This window comes from Musca autumnalis, unplaced genomic scaffold, assembly GCF_047663935.1.
Source record: "Musca autumnalis isolate F117 unplaced genomic scaffold, ASM4766393v1 scaffold_5, whole genome shotgun sequence".
NCBI lineage: Eukaryota > Metazoa > Arthropoda > Insecta > Diptera > Muscidae > Musca > Musca autumnalis.
Window position 1 is genome coordinate 25,251,638 of NW_027412088.1, and position 26,897 is coordinate 25,278,534.

General features: G+C 39.6%; 1 protein-coding gene across 4 annotated transcripts in view; it reads left to right on the forward strand.

Moving 5' to 3' along the window:
• The window catches only part of LOC141386428 (uncharacterized), a 60,746-nt gene that overhangs the window by 19,066 nt on the left and 14,783 nt on the right, over positions 1-26,897 (forward strand). The window contains exon 1 of one of the 4 annotated variants that reach the window (XM_073954889.1): positions 4,799-5,040. The exons of the other annotated variants lie outside the window; for them this stretch is intronic. The gene's annotated coding sequence lies outside the window, so the exon portion shown is untranslated. Of the gene's footprint in view, positions 1-4,798; positions 5,041-26,897 lie in introns of those variants that run through there. 4 annotated transcript variants of the gene reach the window in all.

Genomic DNA, 26,897 nt, shown 5'->3' on the forward strand with positions numbered 1-26,897 from the left:
TTGTAGATGACCCTTGGGCTCATCTACGGTATTGTAGATGACCCTTGGGCTCATCTACAGTATTGTAGATGACCCTCGGGCTCATCTACAGTATTGTAGATGACCCTCGGGCTCATCTACTGTATTGTAGATAATCATTGGGCTCATCTACTCTACAGTAGATGACCCTTGGGCTCATCTACAGTATTGTAGATGACCCTTGCGCTCATCTTCAGTATTGTAGATGACCCTTTGGCTCATCTACGGTATTATAGATGGCCCTTGGGCTCATCTACAGTATTGTAGATGACCCTTGGGCTCATCTACAGTATTGTAGATGACCCTTGGGCACATCTACAGTATTGTAGATGACCCTTGGGCTCATCTACGGTATTCTAGATGACCCTTGGGCTAATATACAGTATTGTAGATGACACTTGGGCTCATCTACGGTATTCTAGATGACCCTTGGGCTCATCTACAGTATTGTAGATGACCCTTGGGCTCATCTACGGTATTCTAGATGACCCTTTGGCTCATCTACAGTATTGTAGATGACCCTTGGGCTCATCTACGGTATTGTAGATGACCCTTGGGCTCATCTACAGTATTGTAGATGACCCTTGGGCTCATCTACGGTATTCTAGATGACCCTTGGGCTCATCTACAGTATTGTAGATGACCCTTGGGCTCATCTACAGTATTCTAGATGATCCTTGGGCTCATCTACTGTATTCTAGATGACCCTTGGGCTCATCTACAGTATTGTAGATGACCCTTGGGCTCATCTACAGTATTGTAGATGACCCTTGGGCTCATCTACAGTATTGTAGATAGTCATTGGGCTCATCTACTCTACAGTAGATGACCCTTGGGCTCATCTACAATATTGTAGATGACCCTTGGGCTCATCTTCAGTATTGTAGATGACCCTTTGGCTCATCTTCAGTATTGTAGATGACCCTTTGGCTCATCTACGGTATTATAGATGACCCTTGGGCTCATCTACAGCATTGTAGATGACCCTTGGGCTCATCTACGGTATTGTAGATGACCCTTGGGCTCATCTACAGTATTGTAGATGACCCTCGGGCTCATCTACTGTATTGTAGATAATCATTGGGCTCATCTACTCTACAGTAGATGACCCTTGGGCTCATCTACAGTATTGTAGATGACCCTTGCGCTCATCTTCAGTATTGTAGATGACCCTTTGGCTCATCTACGGTATTATAGATGACCCTTGGGCTCATCTACAGTATTGTAGATGACCCTTGGGCTCATCTACTGTATTCTAGATGACCCTTGGGCACATCTACAGTATTGTAGATGACCCTTGGGCTCATCTACGGTATTCTAGATGACCCTTGGACTAATATACAGTATTGTAGATGACACTTGGGCTCATCTACGGTATTCTAGATGACCCTTGGGCTCATCTACAGTATTGTAGATGACCCTTGGGCTCATCTACGGTATTGTAGATGACCCTTGGGCTCATCTACAGTATTGTAGATGACCCTTGGGCTCATCTACGGTATTGTAGATGACCCTTGGGCTCATCTACAGTATTGTAGATGACCCTTGGGCTCATCTACGGTATTCTAGATGACCCTTGGGCTCATCTACAGTATTGTAGATGACCCTTGGGCTCATCTACAGTATTCTAGATGATCCTTGGGCTCATCTACTGTATTCTAGATGACCCTTGGGCTCATCTACAGTATTGTAGATGACCCTTGGGCTCATCTACAGTATTGTAGATGACCCTTGGGCTCATCTACAGTATTGTAGATAGTCATTGGGCTCATCTACTCTACAGTAGATGACCCTTGGGCTCATCTTCAGTATTGTAGATGACCCTTTGGCTCATCTACGGTATTATAGATGACCCTTGGGCTCATCTACAGTATTGTAGATGACCCTTGGGCTCATCTACTGTATTCTAGATGACCCTTGGGCACATCTACAGTATTGTAGATGACCCTTGGGCTCATCTACGGTATTCTAGATGACCCTTGGGCTAATATACAGTATTGTAGATGACACTTGGGCTCATCTACGGTATTCTAGATGACCCTTGGGCTCATCTACAGTATTGTAGATGACCCTTGGGCTCATCTACGGTATTCTAGATGACCCTTGGGCTCATCTACAGTATTGTAGATGACCCTTGGGCTCATCTACGGTATTGTAGATGACCCTTGGGCTCATCTACAGTATTGTAGATGACCCTTGGGCTCATCTACGGTATTCTAGATGACCCTTGGGCTCATCTACAGTATTGTAGATGACCCTTGGGCTCATCTTCAGTATTGTAGATGACCCTTTGGCTCATCTTCAGTATTGTAGATGACCCTTTGGCTCATCTACGGTATTATAGATGACCCTTGGGCTCATCTACAGCATTGTAGATGACCCTTGGGCTCATCTACGGTATTCTAGATGACCCTTGGGCTCATCTACAGTATTGTAGATGACCTTTGGGCTCATCTACGGTATTCTAGATGACCCTTGGGCTAATATACAGTATTGTAGATGACACTTGGGCTCATCTACGGTATTCTAGATGACCCTTGGGCTCATCTACAGTATTGTAGATGACCCTTGGGCTCATCTACAGTATTGTAGATGACCCTTGGGCTCATCTTCAGTATTGTAGATGACCCTTGGGCTCATCTACGGTCTTATAGATGACCCTTGGGCTCATCTACAGTATTGTAGATTACCCTTGGGCTCATCTACGGTATTCTAGATGACCCTTGGGCTCATCTACAGTATTGTAGATGACCCTTGGGCTCATCTACGGTATTCTAGATGACCCTTGGGATCATCTACAGTATTGTAGATGACCCTTTGGCTCATCTACGGTATTCTAGATGACCCTTAGGCTCATCTACAGTATTGTAGATGACCCTTGGGCTCATCTACGGTATTCTAGATGACCCTTGGGCTCATCTACAGTATTGTAGATGACCCTTGGGCTCATCTACAGTATTGTAGATGACCCTCGGGCTCATCTACTGTATTGTAGATGACCATTGGGCTCATCTACGGTATTCTAGATGACCCTTGGGCTCATCTACAGTATTGTAGATGACCCTTGGGCTCATCTTCAGTATTGTAGATGACCCTCGGGCTCATCTACTGTATTGTAGATAATCATTGGGCTCATCTTCAGTATTGTAGATGACCCTTGGGCTCATCTACGGTATTATAGATGACCCTTGGGCTCATCTACAGTATTGTAGATGACCCTTGGGCTCATCCACAGTATTGTAGGTGACCCTTGGGCTCATCTGCGGTATTCTAGATGACCCTTGGGCTCATCTACAGTATTGTAGATGACCCTTGGGCTCATCTACGGTATTCTAGATGACCCTTGGGCTCATCTACAGTATTGTAGATAACCCTTGGGCTCATCTACGGTATTCTAGATGACCCTTGGGCTCATCTACAGTATTGTAGATGACCCTCGGGCTCATCTATAGTATTGTAGATGATCATTGGGCTCGTCTTCTGTACAGTAGATGACCGTTGGGCCCATCTACTCTTCTATAGATGACCCTTGGGCTCATTTACTCTACAGTAGATGATTCTTGGGCTCATCTACTCTTCAGTAGATAACCCTAGGGCTCGTCTACTTTAAAGAAGATGAGCCCTTGGTTCATATCGTGGGCTCATCTACTCTGTCGTAGACGACCAATGAGTTCATCTACTCCATCGTAGGTGATACCCTTGCTTCGAGATACCCTTTCTAAAAGAAATTGTGTTCCTAGAGTAAGCTTGTAAATCAATTCTGGCAGCGAATTGAGTTAACTTTGAGCCAAACAAAAAAAAAATTTTTACAGTTGCGGGTTATAAATATTGACTTTGAACGAAAAATTGTAATTTTGACCCCTAGAGTTATCATCTATCTCACTCACTCTCTCCCTCTCTTTCACATTCTGTTCAACTTGTTCACATTGGTGACCGACCAACCAGCTACTCCATACCCACAAATCTGTAAATCTGTTTATAATTATAAACAATTATTTAGATTTCAGCGAAATTTGTTATGGTTTTGTTGTTGTTACCCATTCATTTATGCACGATATTCGTTTTGTTTTGCTTGCTAATTCTAATGTGGCTGTCGTCCGTATCCGAATGTTATTAATTTTGTTGTTGTTATTGCTTTATTTTGCTGTCTCAAATGGATATTCTGAAAATTCTCTAAATGCGTGAAAGTGTGTCTGTGTGTGTTTGTGATTTTAAACAGATTGTTTGTAGCGTGTGAGCTTTTGATCTTGGCTAGTAGTTTGGCTACTGGCGTTTTTTTCTGATGACGATGATGAGATCATTGCTGTTTGACTTTGGGAGGGAGGTATGCAAAAAGAAAAAGGAGAAGGAAGGAAAGACGATTCGCTTGGAACTGATGTACACAGTCGAACATGTTAAAGAGTGTTTGTGTGATGTGTCGATGTGTGCAAATAACGCAAGTTTTATAAACAATAATATAGAACACATTCAATGGAAATTATACGACCAACAAAGCCAAGAATCACAAGAACAACAAAACAACATGACCAAAAGACTCTGACAACAAACCAGAGCATAGCAATACCCAGTATTGATGGAAAGAATATGCCTGTAGCTCCAAGTATTTTTGCTGCTATTTCCTTTGCGAGCAAATTCCTGTTGTTTCAATATCCCAAAGAAACTACTTGGCTCTCCCACAACAATACGCTCACTTGCTGGACTGGATGAGAGAAACAGCAAACATTTGTTTACAGTAACATTTGCCAAACAATGATCGTCTGAGGCTAAACAAAAACCACAAAAACCAGTTGTCTGTTATTGTTTAGCCGATTAACGTCGTTGTTGTCAGTCAGTCATTGTTGCCGCCGCCGTCGCATTGTTGTCGAGTCGGGTCTCGTTGTCAATTTCAATCAAACATTACCGTTTGATGTCGTATCAATTACAAGTCGGCTGTTTTTGCGACGCGTCACAAACGAACTACGCTTCTTTGGCTTGTCTTCGTTGTCACCCTACCCAGTAAACATTCCTAGGCAGGCTTTGCACGTGAGTGGGGGCTAAATGCCAGACAGACACACACACACATGTACAACCGTGTGTGTGTAAAACTAATGAAGATCAAATTATTAGCCGATTAAGAAGATAACTTAATTAATTCTAGAAAAATATAATGATTTCATTTAACAAAAACAAAGAAGAAAAAACAAAACAAAAACAATCTTCGTGGACCACAGGAAATTTAAAGACGATAAATATCTTTGTTTTTAGTTTCAAAATTACCATAAAAGTGCATGTGGTGTGTGTTCAGTGGCAATCATGGTTAAAATGATGATGTGATTGATATACATTGTGTTGCTGGTGCTGTCTATTTCGTTTCGTGTCCAGAATTCTTGATCACGTCATACTTTTGTCGGTTTGAATTCCTCGGTTTCTGTGGTCATTTTAATAAAAATCAATAAAATAACTTTAGATTTGCACATCATTTGTTTAGCATTCTCACTAAATTCGTATGGAAGATGACAACAGCAGCAACAACAACAACAACAACAATGTTGTAGCAAATATTTTTGTTATTGAGCGTAGAAAAACGTAGCGACGAAGCAAAGTGAATACCACCACCTACTTTAAGAATGTTTTGACTTTGGGTTCAAAGTTTTTTGTTGTCATAATTGAATGTCACGTCTGTAGCAGCAAATAAATGAGCAGCATCTCATTCGTGACAATTATGAAAAATAAATCAGAATATAGAACTATTTTTAATATAGTTTATAAATACTGTATTTATTGGATTATATAAATATCTATTACAATTTCAAAATAGAGTTGAATACCTCTGATTTAGAAAATGAGTTTAAAATGCAATTAAGTGAAAGCCTAGAACTTTTATGAGGGAGATTATCGCAGGAGTTTACCAATATAGTCAATTTTAGAAATATATTTAATTTTTAGAGAAATCACTTCTTTCCATATTTATCGGGCTTACCTTCGGTAAAAATGTTAGAACAATCCTCGAACAGAACTTAAACTGCAGTCAAGTGCTTTTTAAATTTTCAACGTTTATGTAATCTGAATATTCCAAATGTCAATATGAAAAAAAGGTAAAAAGGTCCACTGTGTACTCTTAAGAACTGCACTGCGTATAAGTAGTGACAGCAATCATACGCTCTAGAGTTCCATACAATTGGCTATTTGAAAAGTTTTTTGTATTTTTAAAAACTATGACTGTTTAATTGTTTCTAGTACATAATTTTTTGAAATTTTTAAGGCCCTTTCTGAAAGAAAGGGTGCTTCTATAGACCAATTCTAAAAGAAAGGTTGCTTCTATAGACCCTTTCTTAAACAAAGGATGCTTCTATTGACTCTTTCTGAAACAAAGGATGCTTCCAAAGACCCTTTCTGAAAGAATGGCTGCTTCTGTAGACGTTTTGTGAAAGAAAGGGCGTGTCTTTAAGACATTTCTAAAAGAAAGTATGCTTCTAGAGACCCTTTCTTATAGAAAGGGTGCTTCTATTGATCCTTTCCGAAAGAAAGGGTGCCTAAGAACTGCACTGCGTATAAGTAGTGACAGCAATCATACGCTCTAGAGTTCCATACAATTGGATATTTGTAAAGCTATTGAAAATTTTAAACACATGGCTGTTTTATTGTTTCCAGTACATAATTTCTTGAAATCTTTAAGACCCTTTCTAAAAGAAAGGGTGCTTCTATAGACCAATTCTGAAAGAAAGGGTGCTTCTATAGACCCTTTCTGAAACAAAGGGTGCTTCTATTGACTCTTTCTGAAACAAAGGATGTTTCCAAACAGCCTCTCTGAAAGAAAGGGCGATTCCATAGACCCTTTCTGTATAAAAAGGTGTGTAAAAAAGGGTGTGTCTTTAAGGCATTTCTAAAAGAAAGTATGCTTCTAGAGACCCTTTCTTATAGAAAGGGTGCTTCTATTGATCCTTTCGGAAAGAAAGGATGCTTAAGAACTGCACTGCATATAAGTAATGACAGCAGTCATACTCTTAAGAACTGCACTGCGTATAAGTAGTGACAGCAGTCATACGCTCTAGAGTTCCATACAATTGGATATTTGGAAAGTTATTGGAATTTTTAAACACATGGCTGTTTTATTGTTTCCAGTACATAATTTCTTGAAATCTTTAAGACCCTTTCTGAAAGATAGGGTGCTTCTATAGACCAATTCTGCTTATATAGACCCTTTCCGAAAGAAAGGGTGCTTTTATAGACCCTTTCCGAAAGAAAGGGTGCTTCTATAGACCCTTTCCAAAAGAACGGCTGCTTCTATAGACCCTTTCCGAAAGAAAGGGTGCTTCTATAGACCCTTTCCGAAAGAAAGGGTGCTTCTATAGACCCTTTCCGCAAGAAAGGGTGCTTCTATAGACCCTTTCCGAAAGAAAGGGTGCTTCTATAAACCCTTTCCGAAAGAAAGGGTGCTTCTATAGACCCTTTCCGAAAGAAGGGTTGCTTCTATAGACCCTTTGCGAAAGAAGGGTTGCTTCTATAGACCCTTTCCGAAAGAAAGTCTGCTTCTATTGATCTTTTCCGAAAGAAAGGGTGCTTCTATATACCCTTTCCGAAAGAAAGGGTGCTTCTATAGACCCTTTCCGATAGAAAGGGTGCTTCTATAGACCCTTTCCGAAAGAAAGGGTGCTTCTATAGACCCTTTCCGAAAGAAAGGGTGCTTCTATAGACCCTTTCCGAAAGAAAGGGTGCTTCTATAGACCCTTTCCGAAAGAAAGGGTGCTTCTATAGACCCTTTCCGAAAGAAAGGGTGCTTCTATAGACCCTTTCCGAAAGAAAGGGTGCTTCTATAGACCTTTCCGAAAGAAAGGGTGCTTCTATAGACCCTTTCCGAAAGAAAGGGTGCTTCTATAGACCCTTTCCGAAAGAAAGGGTGCTTCTATAGACCCTTTCCGAAAGAAAGGGTGCTTCTATAGACCCTTTCCGAAAGAAAGGGTGCTTCTATAGACCCTTTCCGAAAGAAAGGGTGCTCCTATAGACCCTTTCCGAAAGAAAGGGTGCTTCTATAGACCCTTTCCGAAAGAAAGGGTGCTCCTATAGACCCTTTCCGAAAGAAAGGGTGCTTCTATAGACCCTTTCCGAAAGAAAGGGTGCTTCTATGGACCCTTTCCGAAAGAAAGGGTGCTTCTGTAGACCCTTTCCGAAAGAAAGGGTACTTCTATAGACCCTTTCCGAAAGAAAGGGTGCTTCTATGGACCCTTTCCGAAAGAAAGGGTGCTTCTGTAGACCCTTTCCGAAAGAAAGGGTACTTCTATAGACCCTTTCCGAAAGAAAGGGTGCTTCTATAGACCCTTTCCGAAAGAAAGGGTGCTTCTGTAGACCCTTTCCGAAAGAAAGGGTGCTTCTATAGACCCTTTCCGAAAGAAAGGGTGCTTCTATGGACCCTTTCCGAAAGAAAGGGTGCTTCTATAGTCCCTTTCAGAAAGAAAGGGTGCTTCTATTGATTCTTTCCGAAAGGAAGGGTGCTTCTATTGACCCTTTCCGAAAGAAAGGGTGCTTCTATTGATCTTTTCCGAAAGAAAGGGTGCTTCTATTGATCCTTTCCGAAAGAAAGGGTGCTTCTATCGACCCTTTCCGAAAGAAAGGGTTCTTCTATAGACCCTTTCCGAAAGAAAGTGTGCTTCTATAGACCCTTTCCGAAAGAAAGGGTGCTTCTATAGACCCTTTCCGAAAGAAAGGGTGCTTATATAGACCCTTTCCGAAAGAAATGGTGCTTCTATAGACCCTTCCGAAAGAAAGGGTGCTTCTATAGACCATTTCCGAAAGAAAGGGTGCTTCTATAGACCATTTCCGAAAGAAAGGGTGCTTCTATAGACCATTTCCGAAAGAAGGGGTGCTTCTATAGACCATTTCCGAAAGAAAGGGTGCTTCTATAGACCCTTTCCGAAAGAAAGGGTGCTTCTATAGACCCTTTCCGAAAGAAAGGGTGCTTCTATAGACCCTTTCCAAAAGAAAGGGTGCTTCTTCCGAAAGAAAGGGTGTTTCTATAGACCCTTTCCGAAACAAAGGGTGTTATTCTATAGACCCTTTCCTAAAGAAAAGGTGCTTCTATAGACCCTTTCCGAAAGAAACGGTGCTTCTATAGTCCCTTTCCGAAAGAAAGGGTGCTTCTAGATACCCTTTCCGAAAGAAAGGGTGCTTCTATAGACCCTTTCCGAAAGAAAGGGTGCTTCTATAGACCCTTTCCGAAAGGAAGGGTGCTTCTATAGACCCTTTCCGAAAGAAAGGGTGCTTCTATAGGCCCTTTCCGAAAGAAAGGGTGCTTCTATAGGCCCTTTCCGAAAGAAAGGGTGCTTCTATAGACCCTTTTGCGTTTTAATTTTACCGATTTTTGTCGATAACTCAAAAAATATGTTAGAGAATCTTCGTAAGAAAACCTTTTGGGCCTTCTATTAGAAGACCTTTAAGGTCATTTATAAAAAGATATTTCAGATCTTCTATAAGAAGGCGTTTCAGGCCTTCTATAAAAAGACCTTTCAGGTATTCTATAAAAGACTCTTCAGGCCTTCTTTAAGAAAACTCTTCAGGTCTTCTATAAGGAGACCATACAGATATTCTATAAGAAAGCCTTTCAGGCCTTCTATAAGACCTTTCTGGCACACTATAAAACCTTTCAGGCGTTCTGTAAGATGGCCATCAGGTTTTCTGTATGAAGACCTTTACGGCCTTCTATAAGGAAACCTTTCAGGGCTTCTATAAACAGAGCTTTTAGGGTTTCTTTAAAGAGACGTTTTATGGCTTATGTGAGAAGGCCCTTCCTGCCTTCTGTTAGAATACCTTTCAAGTCTTCTATAAGAAAACATTTAAGGCCTTTCATAGGAGGGCTTATATAAGAATACTCTTCAGGCCTTCCATAAGAAGATCTTTCATGCGTTTTAAAAGAAAAACGTTAAAGCCTTTTACTAGAAGAACTTTCATGCGTTCTATAACACACTTCTAGAAGCATATAATACCCCTAAGAAGACCTTTCCGGTCTGTTATAGAAAGATCATACACGCCTTCTATAAGAAATTCTTTCGGCCTATTATGGGCCTTCTATAACAATACGTTTCAGGCCTTCTTAAAGAAGTCCTTTCAGATCTTCAATAATACTGTGTACACAAATTTTGGGGCAGAGATAATTCCGTTTGGAGATGAAAGCCCTTGGTGAGTATATTAAGAATCCCAAAGGACAGATCCGCCGTGAGTCGAACTTCCGAGTTGTGTCGTGATGAAGTTTCTGCTGAAGAAAACGCGACAAAATCGATTAGTTGTCACTGAGAGCCGTACATAAAATTTTATGAGCAACATATTCTCAGAACATTTTGAAGCTGAAAAACGTCATCTTGTGGTACTTTTATAGCGGCTCTTAAAATAAAGGACGAAAAGGACATTGAAGCAAGCGAGTTAGAAGGGCGAAATGCTCTACGAAAATAATCCTCATTCGATTAGACAGAAGACATGTCATCTCAAAAAGAAGCTGAAGCAACAGCGAACAAAGATATAACGCTAATTCCTGATGGCTTACAGGGTCTCTAGCAAAAACTTCATCACGCCATAACACGGAAGTTCGACTCACGGCGCATCTTTCCTTCGGGGTTCTTAATATACTCACCAAGGCCTTTCTTCCCCAAGAGGAATTTTCCGTTCCCCAGACTTTCACTTCCATTTTGTTTCACAGTGTTATAATTCTTATTAGGCCTTCTAGAAGCATTATTATAAGGCCCTTCATAAGAATAAATGTGAGCTTTCCAGAAGATGACCTTCTATAAGAAGTCTTTTAAGGTCTTTTATAAGAAGATCCTTAAGACCTGCTTTAAAAACAAAATTCTTGCAGAAAATTTCACTTATTGAATTTCTTTATTCGGATAAGTTGTCATGCATATTGAAGGCGTATGAGTACTGACATCACCAATACGGTCTGTAGGCAATAAGAATATTCTCATCAAAATAAAACGCATTTCATAAATATTGTTTTTTTAAATAAATTCGCCATTGAAATCTTCATTTATTTCATTTCAAATGATCTTGGGAGAAACGGAAATAAAAACAATGTCATAATATTTACATACATACAAACACATGTTTATTATTGAAAATAATAAATGTCAAGAATTGTGCAGTGAAACTGTAATGCAATGTTTGGCCTCAGTGTTTACACTAATTATGACAATTTATATTTACTAAATATGCACTGCTCCAAACATATGACAAGTGTTTAAATACATGCATGGTTTTTTGCGCATTTACCAAAGGCGATTATAAAACAATTTCAAAAGTACTTATGTATGTTCCAAACCAATTCCACATAATAATATTAATATTTTGTAGAACACTTCCAATATTTTGTTAATCTGACAACATCATTAATCACTGCTGGAAATTGTGTGTGTTTAGCGTATAACAGAAGTGACTAACCGCCTTTAACCTCCAAATTGTCAAGGGCAGCCGATTATAACTTGTTTTGTTTATTTCCCAATAGTCCTTGTAAAGTAAAGTTCAGCCCCCCTGCCTGGGCCGTATAAGGAATGATCTCCAATGTAAATTTTATTACAACTTATTCATGATTTCCGTATTTATTCCAAAAAGATTCACCACCAAAATATTCATCACAACAAAACAATGACCTTCATGTCAAAATAATTTTTGTTGTTGTTATTGTTGTTTACTCCCACTATATACAGTTGAATTTGTTGCTTTTTGCCATAAATTATTTCCCTGAGCGATGTGAAGGTATCACTAACTAAATATACAGGTGAAATCATCTCTTCGTTTTTTATCTTCTTCCACCAAAAAAGAAAAAAAAAACTAAAACAAACAAAAAAAGTAAACATTCAAAAGAATACCTGGTCCATTATTTGTAATGCATTCGGTGGTGGCGTCGGCGTTGTTTGGCGCACTTGGATTGTCTGTATCTACGTTGTTGTTATTTTCTTGTTTAATTTTTTTGCTTATTTAATTTTTGTTGTATTTTTAGAATAATTTCATTTGAATCATTTGAATGTGTGATGAAATGCTGCAGCAGCACCATCATCGTCAACGGGATTTTGTATCACAACAGTGGTTAAAAGAAAAAAAAAAAAAGAATAAATCGGCTAAATACCTTTAGACCATGCAGATACAAAACCTACATAAAATGTATAATCCTGAATATTTTACAAGAATACTGCTTAGGTGGGGGGTTTTGAACTTTCGTATCATTATGGACCAAAATATGAAATAGAGATCACAAAAAAACCACCTGTAGTATACATCAGCACTTAACTAACTTTAAACTCGAAGGTATATTAAGGAGAGGCCCTTAAAACAAAGCCCATATCTCGGAAAGTATTGGGTTCCCCTTTTACTTTGGTAAACGTGATCACAAGGACTACCCTAAAAATTCTACCAGAAGTGGGCTAATCTAAGCACAAAAGTTTTGAACTCTTGTTGTTGTTGTAAAAATTCCCCGTGAGTTTTGTCTTTCCGCCGTTTCATCTTAGAGGAGAGTAAGAAAACTCACGGAGAATTTACGTTCGGAATAACTCCCGATTTGTGTTTATGTTCATGTTCCTGCTTCATGTGGATCTGGATCAATCTCCAATGTGACTACTATTTATGAATGTGACTACTTCGATGGGTTTTAACCACAAAGGTACTAGAGCTAGCTGAAAAGGTTTGGCAGGGCAGTTGAAAAGATGTAGTGTGTCGTGCGGGCCTAAACGGCACGATGGGCAGATGTTTTACACGGTGTCATCAATCCTTCAGTTGCCATAGATGGGGAACGTAGCCCGAGGATCACCATGGCTTCTTTAAATACATCCCAAGAGTTGCCAGCTAGGGACTTGAGGACTCTTTTTCCTACATCTCAGCTTTTACAGATAGATGTGGCATACCGGCATGCACTGTAATCTTGGGGTAGGGTAGTTAGTTAGTGGTGGACATTCAGCTCAATACTCTTCTCCACTGTCCATATGGTCAATAGGTTGGCCGTAGATTTAGTAGCGGATATTGGCATATTCCCCGTGCCAAAAAAGGTAATAAGATGGATAAAATAGGAGTTCAGCATTTCACAAATGATATTAGGCAATGCATCTCAATAGCGTCCAGAGGAGGTGGAATACCGGAAATGTATATATTAAACAGTTCCGCAGATATCACCACACCTCGGGGAACACCTTGTTTCACCCTATGGGACTTCCACTTCTTGTTCCTGAATTCCATGTACGAGTTTTTCTATAACAATGCCAAGGAGGGTCTTCTATAAGAAGACCCATGAGGACTTCTATAAGAAATCCTATGAGGTCTTTTATAACAAGACCTAGAAAGTTTTCTATAATAAAGTCTTCTATAAGAAGTCCTATGAGGTCTTCTATAAAAAGACCTAGGAAGGCCTTCTATAAGGAGACCTATAAGGTCTTTTATAACAAGACCATGGAAGGTCTTCTATTGGAAGGTCTTCTATAAGAAGACCTATGACGTCTTCTAAAAGACCTAGAAAGGTCTTCTATAACAAGGTCTCCTACAAGAAGCCCTATGAGGTCTTCTATAAGAAGACTTATGAGGTCTTTTATAAGAGGACCTATGAGGTCTTCAATAAGAAAACCTATGAGGTCTTCTATAAGAGGACCTAAGAGGTCTTCTATAAGAAAACCTATGAGGTCTTCTATAAGAAGACCTATTAGGTCTTCTATAAGAACACCTATGAGATCTTCTATATGAAGACTTATGAGGACTTCTATAAGAAGACCTATGAGGTCTTCTATAAGAAGACCTATGAGGTCTTCTATAAGAAGACCTATGAGGTCTTCTATAAGAAGACCTATGAGGTCTTCTATAAGAAGACCTATGAGGTCTTCTATAAGAAGACCTATGAGGTCTTCTATAAGAAGACCTATGAGGTCTTCTATAAGAAGACCTATGAGATCTTCTATATGAAGACTTCTATAAGAAGACCTATGAGGTCTTCTATAAGAAGACCTATGAGGTATTCTATAAGAAGACCAAAGAGGTCTTCTATAAGAAGACCAATGAGGTCTTCTATAAGAAGACCTATTAGGTCTTCTATAAGAACACCTATGAGATCTTCTATATGAAGACTTATGAGGACTTCTATAAGAAGACCTATGAGGTCTTCTATAAGAAGACCTATGAGGTCTTCTATAAGAAGACCTATGAGGTCTTCTATAAGAAGACCTATGAGGTCTTCTATAAGAAGACCTATGAGGTCTTCTATAAGAAGACCTATGAGATCTTCTATATGAAGACTTCTATAAGAAGACCTATGAGGTCTTTTATAAGAAGACCTATGAGGTCTTCTATAAGAAGACCTATGAGGTCTTCTATAAGAAGAACTCTGAGAGCTTCTATAAGAAGACCTATGAGGTCTTCTATAAGAAGACCTATGAGGTCTTCTATAAGAGGACCTAAGAGGTCTTCTATAAGAAGACCTATGAGGTCTTCTATAAGAAGACCTATGAGGTCTTCTATAAGAAGACCTATGAGGTCTTCTATAAGAGGACCTAAGAGGTCTTCTATAAGAAGACCTATGAGGTCTTCTATAAGAAGACCTCTGAGGTCTTCTATAAGAAGACCTATGAGGTCTTCTATAAGAAGACCTATGGGGTCTTCTATAAGAAGACCTATAAGGTCTTCTATAAGAAGACCTATAAGGTCTTCTATAAGAAGACCTATGAGGTCTTCTATAAGAAGACCTATGAGGTCTTCTATAAGAGGACCTAAGAGGTCTTCTATAAGAAGACCTATGAGGTCTTCTATAAGAAGACCTATGAGGTCTTCTATAAGAAGACCTATGAGGTCTTCTATAAGAAGACCTATGAGGTCTTCTATAAGAAGACCTATGAGGTCTTCTATAAGAAGACCTATGAGGTCTTCTATAAGAAGACCTATGAGGTCTTCTATAAGAAGACCTATGAGGTCTTCTATAAGAGGACCTATGAGGTCTTCTATAAGAAGACCTATGAGGTCTTCTATAAGAAGACCTATGAGATCTTCTATATGAAGACTTATGAGGACTTCTATTAGAAGACCTATGAGGTCATCTATAAGAAGACCTATGAGGTCTTCTATAAGAAGACCTATGAGGTCTTCTATAAGAAGACCTATGAGGTCTTCTATAAGAAGACCTATGAGGGCTTCTATAAGAAGACCTATAAAGTCTTCTATAAGAAGACCTATGAGTTCTTCTATAAGAAGACCTATGAGGTCTTCTATAATAAGACCTATGAGGACTTCTATAAGAAGACCTATGAGATCTTCTATAAGAAGACCTATGAGATCTTCTATATGAAGACTTATGAAGACTTCTATAAAAAGACCTATGAGGTTTTCTATAAGAAGAACTATGAGATCTTCTATAAGAAGACCTATGAGATCTTCTATAAGAAGACCTATGAGATTTTCTATAAGAAGACCTATGAGGTCTTTTATAAGAAGACCTATGAGGTCTTCTACAAGAAGACCTATGAGGTCTTCTATAAGATGACCTATGAGGTCTTCTATAAGAAGACCTATGAGGTCTTCTATAAGAAAACCTATGAGGTCTTCTATAAGAAAACCTATGAGGTCTTCTATAAGAAGACCTATAAGGTCTTCTCTAAGAATACCTATGAGGTCTTCTATAAAAAGACCTATGAAATCTTCTATATGAAGACTTATGAGGACTTCTATAAGAAGACCTATGAGGTCTTCTATAAGAAGACCTATGAGGTCTTCTATAAGAAGACCTATGAGGTCTTCTATAAGAATACTTATGAGGTCTTCTATAAGAAGACCTATGAGATCTTCTATATGAAGACTTATGAGGACTTCTATAAGAAGACCTATGAGGTCTTCTATAAAGAGACCTATGAAGTCTTTTATATGAAGACCTATGAGGTCTTCTATAAGAAGACCTATGAGGTCTTCTATAAAGAGACCTATGAGGTCTTTTATATGAAGACCTATGAGGTCGTCTATAAGAAGACCTATGAGGTCTTCTATAAAGAGACCTATGAGGTCTTCTATAAGAAGACCTATGAGGTCTTCTATAAGAAGACCTATGAGGTCTTCTATGAAGAGACCTATGAGGTCTTCTATAAGAAGACCTATGAGGTCTTCTACAGGAAGACCTATGAGGTCTTCCATAAGAAAACCTATGATGTCTTCAATAGGAAAAAATGTGAGGTATTTTATAAGAAGACCTATGAGGTCTTCTATAAGAAGGCGTATGATGTCTTCTATAAGAAGACCTATGAGGTCTTCTATAAGAAGACCAATAAGGTCTTCTATAAGAAGACCTATGAGGTCTTCTATAAGAAGACCTATGAAGTCTTCTATAAGAGGACCTACGATATCTTCTATAAGAAGACCTATGAGTTCTTCTATAGAAAGATCTATGAGGTCTTCTATAGGACGACCTATGAGATCTTCTATAAGAAGACCTATGAGGTCTTCTATAAGAAGACCTATGAGGTCTTCTATAAGAAGACCTATGAGGTCTTCTATAAGAAGACCTATGAGGTCTTCTATAAGAAGACCTATGAGGTCTTCTATAAGAAGACCTATGAGGTCTTCTATAAGAAGACCTATGAGGTCTTCTATAAGAAGACCTATGAGGTCTTCTATAAGAAGACCTATGAGGTCTTCTATAAGAAGACCTATGAGGTCTTCTAAAGAGATATCTTTATTCCTTTCTATGAAAATCCCGTTTAAGCCTTTTATAAAAACTCTTTAAAGTCTTCTACAAAAAATATTTAACGCCTTCCAAATGAAAGCCTTTTAAGATAAACTTTTTTAAGCTTTCTATAATAAGCTCTTTAAGTTCAACTAAAAATGCCATTTAGAGTTTTTCTTAGGAATTCTTTAAGAACACCGTAAAGACCTTTCAAGCCTTCTTTTAGAACCCCAGCAAGTTCTTCTGTAAAATTTCCTTAAAGACCTTCTGTAAGAAGTCCATATCTTTTATTTTACCTCTGTAACCACTGTACCTCCCACCTTCGCCAAAAAATATGTACAAAAACACGCGCCAATTGACCTAGAATGGCACCTTCTTTTGCAAAACCATATGTTTGCCTTTATTGTGTATGTACATATGTGCAGATAGATGGCTACGGATGATGTGATCATCGGACTCAATTCTGTTGTTGTTTTTATTTTTGTGTTTTCAATACAGTAAAAAAAATATTTTTAAATTAACAAAATGAAAAAAAATCGAATAAAATACACAAGAATCGTTCGCAGTGTGATCGCTACACATTTCAATTTTTATCTGACAAGTGCGATTAAGCTTTTTAATTTATAAAGACAAAACAAAAAACGTTTCCAAAGACGACAGCACATCGTAATGTAATGATCCAAACATTCAACCTAATTCAGGGGCAACTACGGTCATCAGTCCATTTGTTATAATGGAATGGAGGTTTTCCTGGCTGAACGTGTGTATGGCGGTGCCTTATGTGGCGGCGCCCGATTTATATGTTCAGTTGGCCATTATTGTAAAAAAACGGCAAACTTCTGCGACACACATTCGTACATTCGGTATTACATTATTACCCTGCCATATTAATGAATCAAGTGTTCCAATGAATGAATTGAATTGTTGTTTTATGTGCAGTAGGAGGGGTGGGGGTATGATCGTCGGCTGTGTAAATGGCAATGGGATTTTTGCTGTACTACCAAATAATGGCTGGTTGTGTATTCTGTAACATTTTGTTGTTTATTATTAATCGTAACACGAATACGTAAATCATATAAAAAAAATTAAAACATATTGTCTGCAAAAGTAACGTCTTCATGGTGTTTTTGATGGGAGGGGGTAGGGAGATGGGGTTTATTTTGATTTATTGGATTATAATGCATTTTATTGGCGATTTTTTAAGTTAAGTGAGTCATATTGGGGACAACAATTACGTATACTTACGGCAGTTGTTGTCAATTTGGAGTCGGTTTAGCCATGCCCGTCCGTCTGTCTGGCTGGCTGAGGCGCACGATAACACTCGAAAGGATCAACCGATTCAAACCAAATTTTGGGTATCGTATTATTTTGTCCAAACATAGTTTAAGGTCGAAGATGTGCCTCCCCCACAAAAGTTCAAAATGTGTCTGTAAAATGGTGTGAACGATAACTCGAAGGGAGCAATCGATTTGGTCCAAACTTTGGAAATCGTATTATTCCTTCGAGATATAGATCGTGTTCGAATATGGACTTTTTCGGTCCACTCCTTCGGGTAACTCTTACACAAAATTTGGGTAACATGAAGTTTAAGAGCTTCTCTCGGATCATTTGGATTTTTTCAGCAGGTCCTTGCGGATCACTTTACGACGGTACACATTTTTTTTTTTTGGCGCAAGTCCATACTTCCTGAGATATTGGCCTAAAAGATCCAAGAAACCTGGACGGCAGGAACTAAAATGCAAAATCCGCAGGATTACTCTCCCAGGTAGATTCTGATTGGTCCAAACGTTGCACATCGTATTATTTCATCCCGTCCTTCGGGTACCTCCCACACAAAAGTACACTTTAATAGCTCGTCTCTGATCACTTTGATTTGTTTGCAAAACGTTCTTTCGAAAAAAGCCTGCAGGCACCTACAAAGTTGGGTAGTACGTTAGATAACCCTCGAAGTTAGAAACCGATATTGTCCAAACGTTGTACATCGTATTATTTCATACAGCCTCGAATTATGTCCGACTATTGACAATATAGGACCACGCTTTCGGGTACATCCAACACAAAGTTTGGAAAGAGTACAGATTAAGGACTTGTCTGGTCGTTTTTAAACTTTTGATAATATGCTCTGTATGCTATTGATTCTTTTCATTAGTTCCGAGCTGAGTGTATATCCGGGTAGGCACTAACTGATACTTTCTTACTACTTTTCATCTATTTTCATTTGGCGTACTCTATGTTCTCTATTTTGGATTTGTTTTACAAATACAGGTAATCCAATGAAATAAAAATAACCTAGGCAGAAACACGTGTTCTTGTGTCACTAGACGACCTCCAAAATGCCTTCTGTTGTCTATAGAAGACATCCATAGGCCTTCTGTTGTCCATATACGACCTCTAGAGGTTTTTCTGTTGTCTTTAGAAGATCTCTAGAGGTTTTCTGATATCATTAGAATACCTCCAAAGGTCTTCAGTTGCCTATAGAAGACCTCCAAATGTCTTCTGTTGTCTTTAGAAGACCTTAAACGGTCTTCTGTTGTCCATAACAGGCCCCCAAAGGTCTTCTGTTGTTTATAGAAGACCTCCAAAGGTCTTCAGTTGCTTATAGATGACCTCCAAATGTGTTCTGTTGTCTTTGGAATACCTCCAAAGGTCTTCAGTTGCCTATAGAAGACCTCCAAATGTCTTCTGTTGTCTTTAAAAGACCTTAAACGGTCTTCTGTTGTCCATAACAGGCCTCCAAAGGTCTTCTGTTGTCTATAGAAGACCTCCAAATAGAAGACCTCCATAGGAGGTTTCTATAGAATAGAAGACCTCCGTAGGAGGCTTCTATGGAATAGAAGACCTCCGTGGGAGGCTTCTATAGAGTAGAAGACCTCCGTAGGAAGCTTCTATAGAATATAAGACCTCCGTAGGAGGCTTCAATGGAATAGAAGACCTCCGTAGGAGGCTTCTATAGAATAGAAGACCTCCGTAGGAGGCTTCTATGGAATAGAAGACCTCCGTAGGAGGCTTCTATAGAATAGAAGACCTCCGTAGGAGGCTTCTATAGAATAGAAGACCTCCGTGGGATGCTTCTATAGAATTGAAGACCTTCACAGGAGGCTTCTATGGAATAGAAGACCTCCGTAGGAGGCTTCTATAGAATAGAAGACCTCCGTAGGAGGCTTCTATGGAATAGAAGACCTCCGTAGGAGGCTTCTATAGAATAGAAGACCTCCGTAGGAGGCTTCTATAGAATAGAAGACCTTCGCAGGAGGCTTCTATAGAATAGAAGAGCTCCGCAGGAGGCTTCTATAGAATAGAAGACCTCCACAGAATGCTTCTATAGAATAGAAGACCTCCGTTGGAGGCTTCTATAGAATAGAAGACCTCCGTAGGAGGCCTCAATAGAATAGAAGACCTCCGTAGGAGGCTTCTATAGAATGGAAGACCTCCGTGGGAGGCTTCTATGGAATAGAAGACCTCCGTTGGAGGCTTCTATAGAATAGAAGACCTCTGTAGGAGGCCTCTATAGAATAGAAGACCTCCGTAGGAGGCTTCTATAGAATGGAAGACCTCCGTGGGAGGCTTCTATGGAATAGAAGACCTCCGTTGGAGGCTTCTATAGAATAGAAGACCTCCGTAGGATGCTTCTATAGAATAGAAGACCTCTGTAGGATGCTTCTATAGAATAGAAGACCTTCATAGGATGCTTCTATAGAATAGAAGACCTCCTTAGGAGGCTTCAATAGAATAGAAGACCTCCGTAGGAGGCTTCTATAGAATAGAAGACCTCCCTAGGAGGCTTCTATAGAATAGAAGACCTCCCTAGGAGGCTTCTATAGAATAGAAGACCTCCCTAGGAGGCTTCTATAGAATAGAAGACCTCCTTAGGAGGCTTCTATAGAATAGAAGACCTCCGTAGGAGGCTTCTATAGAATAGAAGACCTCAGGAGAAGGCTTCTATAGAATAGAAGACCTCCCTAGGAGGCTTCTATAGAATAGAAGACCTCAGGAGAAGGCTTCTATAGAATAGAAGACCTCCCTAGGAGGCTTCTATAGAATAGAAGACCTCCCTAGGAGGCTTCTATAGAATAGAAGACCTCAGGAGAAGGCTTCTATAGTATAGAAGACCTCCGTAGGAGGCTTCTATAGCATAGAAGACCTCCGTAGGAGGCTTCTATAGCATAGAAGACCTCCGTAGGAGGCTTCTATAGAATAGAAGACCTCCGTGGGAGGCTTCTATAGAATAGAAGACCTCCGTGGGAGGCTTCTATAGAATAGAAGACCTCCGTGGGAGGCTTCTATAGAATAGAAGACCTCAGTGGGAGGCTTCTATAGAATAGAAGACCTCCGTAGGAGGCTTCTATAGAATATAAGACCTCCGTAGGAGGCTTCTATAGAATAGAAGACCTCCGTAGGAAGCTTTTTTAGATTAGAAGAGCTATAGAAGCATAAACGGAACAGGTGGTTAAATCATCTGAAGAGTTGACACATTGGAGCCGGAATAAGTGAATTGGGGGCAGCGGTTAAGTCACTCTCGAACCCTGGAAGGAAGGAACATAGGACCTCAGTCACGGTTGGGTGACTGATTCGATGAGGTGCGCATGTTATTTCAATCGACAGTTTGTCGAGCACACCGTCATCAGGAACGCAAATCCAAAATGTTGGGTCCCGATGGAATCTCCATGGTAATGCTGAAACAGCTGCATATGCCGGGAGTCTATTATTTCACTAAAGTTCTCAGCCTGTCCCTAGTCACCCTCATCGTTCCGGAAGTCTGGAATATGGGCAGGGCGGTCCCGCTACTGAAGTCAAGCAAGGATACCAGCAAAGGTGAATCGTACAAACCGATTTCGCTTTTGTCACCCGTAGCAAAGACCCCTGAGGCTTTAGTCCATCCCAACATCAGAAATAGCTATCCAGTTGTCGATAATCGGTTGGGTTCCATAAGCAGCACAGCACGACAACATATTAGTCGAGGGCGAAACCAGAGCAAGCCGTGTGATAGAAAAGTGATGGTGGCGCTCGACTTATCAAAAGCCTCTGATACTGTCAAGCACTTCAAGCTGTTTGAGATCATCGAGAAGACGACCCTCCGAACAAGCTTGAAACGTTGGATAATAAATTATATGTGTGGATGCCAGCCGCATTAGAAGTCCAAGCCCTACAGTTTGAAACAGGGAGTTCCCCAAGATGGGGTGATATCTTCGAAAATGTTTAATCTCTACCTCTTCTGTATTCCGCCACTTACAGACGGCAATGCGATCGTAACGTATGCGGATGATTGTACGATCTTGGTGTTAGGTACCTTCCTTGATGTCATTTGTGAAAGGCTGAACTGTTGACTGATCTTTCGACTTTTTTCCACGCGAGGAATATGCAAAAATATCCACCACTAAATCTACGGCCACTTTGTTCACCACATGGACGGCAGAGGTGAGAACTGAGTTGAATGTCATGGTCGTTGGTAGCAGAATTCCGACCACGAACAACTTCGCAATTCTAGGAGCTACATTCGACTGCATGTTCATGTCGTTCGGGCAAGCCACAACTATCTGCGACAAGCTGATATGTAGGAAGAAGGTCCTTAAGTTCTTGGCCGCAGCGCTTGAGGTGCAGATAGGAAAACCTTTTTCACCACGTATAACGCGATAGGTCGGTCTGTGGTAAGCTATGCGGCACCAGTATGATCCCGGAATATAAGTGCAACGCGATAGAACAATATTCAAACCTGTCAGAATGCCACCCTGAGAACAGGCCGCTTCCCAATATCTTCAGTGGACCATATACTTGTACATGAGGAGACAAAGATTCTTCCAGTACAGCAACATCATGGCATGCTTTCTTTGCAGTACTTGCTCAAGTGTCACCGTGAGACCCATCCTAATCACCCTATGGTGCCATAGGGGGTTTTTACACCTTTCGGGCTGTTTTCTCAAGAAATATGGACTTGCTCCTGAAAAAACTTTTACCGTCGTAATTGAGGCAGCGAATGCAAGTTGCTTCAACAAAAACCAAAGTGGTTTGAGAAGGGTCTTAAAGTGAACTTATCCTAAATTTTGTGTGATAGCTACCCGAAGGTGTTGACAAATGTAGTCAATATTCGAACCTGATCTATATCTGGTAGATATATTAGGATGTGTAAAGTATGAACCAAATCGGTCACTCCCTTCAAGAGTTATCGCGCGAACAATTTTTCAAACAGTTTTGAACTTTTGTGAGGGATGTACCTGAAGGAGTGGACCGATATGGTTTATCTTCGAACTTAAACTATGTTTGGACAAAATATTACGAAGGCTATATTTTGGATCAGTTCGAAAGTTATCTTGCGCTCCAACCGCCACACACGGTGTCACAGCGTTTTTTTAGGCTATTTTCTCAGGAAGTGTGGACTTGCCCCTGATGAAACTTGTACCGTCGTATGGGGGGCAGTGAATACAAGTTGTTGCAATAAAATTCAAAGCAATTCGACAGCAGCTCCTACTGAACTTTTCCGAAATTTTGTGTGCTAGTTCCCTGAAGGAGAGGACCGATTGAGTCCATACTGGAACCTCATCTAAGTCTGGTAGACATTTCATATGGACCAAATCGGTTACTCCTTTCAAGAGTTATCGTGCGCACACATTTTCCGAACATTTTTGAACGTTTGTGGGGGAGGCACCGGAAAGAGTAGACCGATATAACCCATCTTCGAACTTAAACTAAGTTTGGAAAAAATATTACGAAAGCCAAATTTTGAACAAAATCGGTTCGAGAGTTATCGTGCGCACCAGCCAGCCAGACAGACGGACGGACATGGCTAAATCAACTCCAAATTATCTGAAACACATTTCGTCCAAACATACTTGGGGTCTAAAACCATAATTTCGATGAGGCACATTTTGCCCGTATGAAAGTGTATATACCCTCGTTAGCATAAATGCTGAGGGTATAAAAAAATTGGCGGTAAGAAGCAAAAAAAAATCTCCTCCTCACCCCAAAAAGTATAAAAAATTTTGAATTGAGTGTAGTTTAAGGGCTGTGCGAGGATTGTTTTGAAATTCTCACTGAAAGTAGTCCTTGTGGCGCTGATTACAGTAATGTAATTTTTTTCGTGAGCAAGTCCATACTCCCAGAAATAATGATCCATAAGCTCGGAAAATCGTTTGCTGGCACCAACTAAAATGGCAGATGAGCACGCACAATAACATGCGAATTGAGTACCGGATTTGACCGAAACTTTGGAAATTGTAATATTTCTTTCAAACGTTTCCAAAATGTGTACGTCGGACCAATGGAAGAGATTAAACCTATTCACCTCTCAAAAACTTCAAAAAATGTTTGATTAAATTAATTTTAAGGACTGGTTGAGACTCGTTTTAAAATGTTCACTGAAAGAAGTCCTTGTGGTACTAATTACCATGATGTCATTTTGTTCGTGGGCAAGTCCGTTCTTCCGGAGATTATGACCCCAAAGTTTAAAAAAGTCGCTTGCCAGCGTCAACTAAATTTACAGGTGGGTAAGATAACTTACGAATTGATAACCCGATTTGGCCGAAACTTTGAAATCGTACATTATAGATTCCTAGACAAGACACTAAGGTGACTTGATATAGAAAAAAAGACTTCAAAAAATACTTCATATCTACAAATTTATAAAAATGGTTGTATAAATAGAAGTTATAAAACTCAGCCTTTGTCTTCTAGCCATTTACATTCAAAATATGCCTGATGAGCTGGCTTAAACCAGCAGCGAAACCATCGTAGCATAGTGGTTGGGTGTGTGATACTTCGCTAGAATTCATTTTTCAATACAAATTCCTTAGGCCATGATAGCTCGATTAATTCAATTAATTAATTAAAAAAAGTACATTACTTTCTTTCAAACTTACATCATCTCCCAAGAGGTCTATATAGGACAACTTCTTCCGGTACCTCCTTCACAAAAGTTGTAAATTTTTTATATGCGTAGTTTAGGACTGCTTGAGGATCGTTTTGAAATTTTCATTCTTAAATACAATGATATTTTTTATTTTGTGGCAAGTTCATATTTTCTAAGATATTAATACAAAAGCTCAAAAATTACTTATCGGCATCAACTAAAATGACAGAGGGGCACGATAACTTACTAGTTGAACATTCATACAGACCCAAACTTTACAAATCGTAATATTTCGTTCAAACGTACATCATCTATTGGGACTATATTGGACAACTCCTTCGAGTTCTTTCCTCACAAAAGTTCCCAATTTTCACTTTACACTTCACAGAAGTTAGACCTTTTGGTTCAGATTACATCATATTCCCAGAGGTCTATATTGGACAACTCCTTTGGGTACCTTCCCACAAAGTACCAAACTTTCGTCTAAGCGCTGTTCGAGCTGTTCGAAGATAGCTTTGAAATTTTCAACAAACAGCGGACGTCACTTCAGAATTTATGTGTTAGTGTGTTTTTCACTATAGCAACTGCAACATATCCCGAGCGTTTTTTTTTTTTCTTGTCGAAATAGAGAGGAACTCCTGGCCATGGATCTGTTCCGTTTGCCAAATTTCATTCACCACATGTAAGAGATGTTGGGAGTGGGTACACTTGCTCTGGATTTAGCCGACACCTAAACCTACGTCGATAGGAGTTATGTTGCTGCCTGATGCGCCAGAACATCTCCCAGAGTGTCTCCAACTACGTCGATCTGTTCCGATTGTCAAATCCTTAAACTGAAAACACATCCAACGTTTGAGTAAAGTGTTGTGTTGGGCGTTGAGAAAAAAAACAACAACAACAGGGCGACGCCGACACCAAAGTTCAGCGTTGATATGTTTGCCGGCATATATTTGAAATGAATTTGAATTTTTCGGCAACATGCCGAACAGTGTAAAAACGGCCAAAACGACACAAAACGTTGGATGTGTTTTCTGCTTCATTCACCACATGTCAACATCGATCAGAAGCATTTCCGAGACTGCTTCGGTCTTAATCGCCTTCATGTCTACTGCAATAAGAGTTACGTTGCTGCTTGTTGCGCAAAAACATCTCCCAGAGTGTCGACAAAAACAGCATTTTTACCCCAGAAATTCATTATTCCTGCAATTCAATTGCAACGGTATGCCCAAAAAGTGAGCGAAATTGTAGACTTTATGAGTCGGAGGATGCAGGAAACAAGGCTAACCTTCACCTGTAGCTTGCAACGTTTTTGCCAAAAGATCGTACAAGAAGCGGACGAGGAATTGCCTTCCCTATACACCAGTGTGTCCAGTACAAATATATTAATCTTGAGCTTGACTGGACTGGACTTCCGAGGAGAGGTGCTTATTTGCCTGATATTAGTTCGATTTTGCCCATCATGAGCTTTGGCATACAGGGCTGGCCGAGCATCCTAAGATTGTCTTCGTTAAAAAACCACTCGACTTCATAACCTTTGACCGCCGTACTTTTCTGAATAAGGGTGAACAAGGGTTCAGAAAATTTACAATTCATCACTGTAAAGAGCTGACAAAATTTCCTCATTTCCTTTTCTCCTGTCGCCAGTAGCGAATATTTTAGAGGCGCTTCTCCTCGAATGATGAGAAGCTGTTTCCCAGTGTCCCAAAATCAGCAAGGGTTCCGCAAACTGAATAACACAGAACAGAAAAAAATCCGGTGATAAAAATATTATCATATTGACGAAATTCGATAAAATTATTTGATCACAAAGTAAAAATACAACTGATAAAATGTTTCACATATTGACTAAAATATTTATCGATTTTTTATATTGAACAGATAAAATATTTCACATATTGACAATGTGGAATATTTTGATAAATATTTTTGTCAATATGTGAAATATTTTATCAGTTCGATATAAAAAAAATCGATAAATATTTTAGTTAATATGTGAAATATTTTATCAGTTGTATTTTTACATTGTGATCAAATAATTTTATCGAGTTTCGTCAAAATGACAATTTTTTTATCTCCGAAAAATCGATAATTTGTTTTCTGAGTACCGTAGGCTTTCTATACCAAGCTGTTTGAGAATGTAGAAAAGACTTCCCTCCAGCCGTGTTTGAGACGTTGGATAATCAACGATATGTGTGGACCGGAGTCGTTTGGAGAATTCAGAAGTGCGTAGAGTGAAACAGTGAATTCCCTTATCACTACCTTTCTGACAACATATGTGATGCGACTTAGTACAGTACTTCCATATGAGGAATATAATCTCCTGCCACTCTGGACGGCTGTCCTGATTCTATTCACTAACTACCCCAACATATTGGATGTAAAGTCCATTCAACAGCAAGTTTA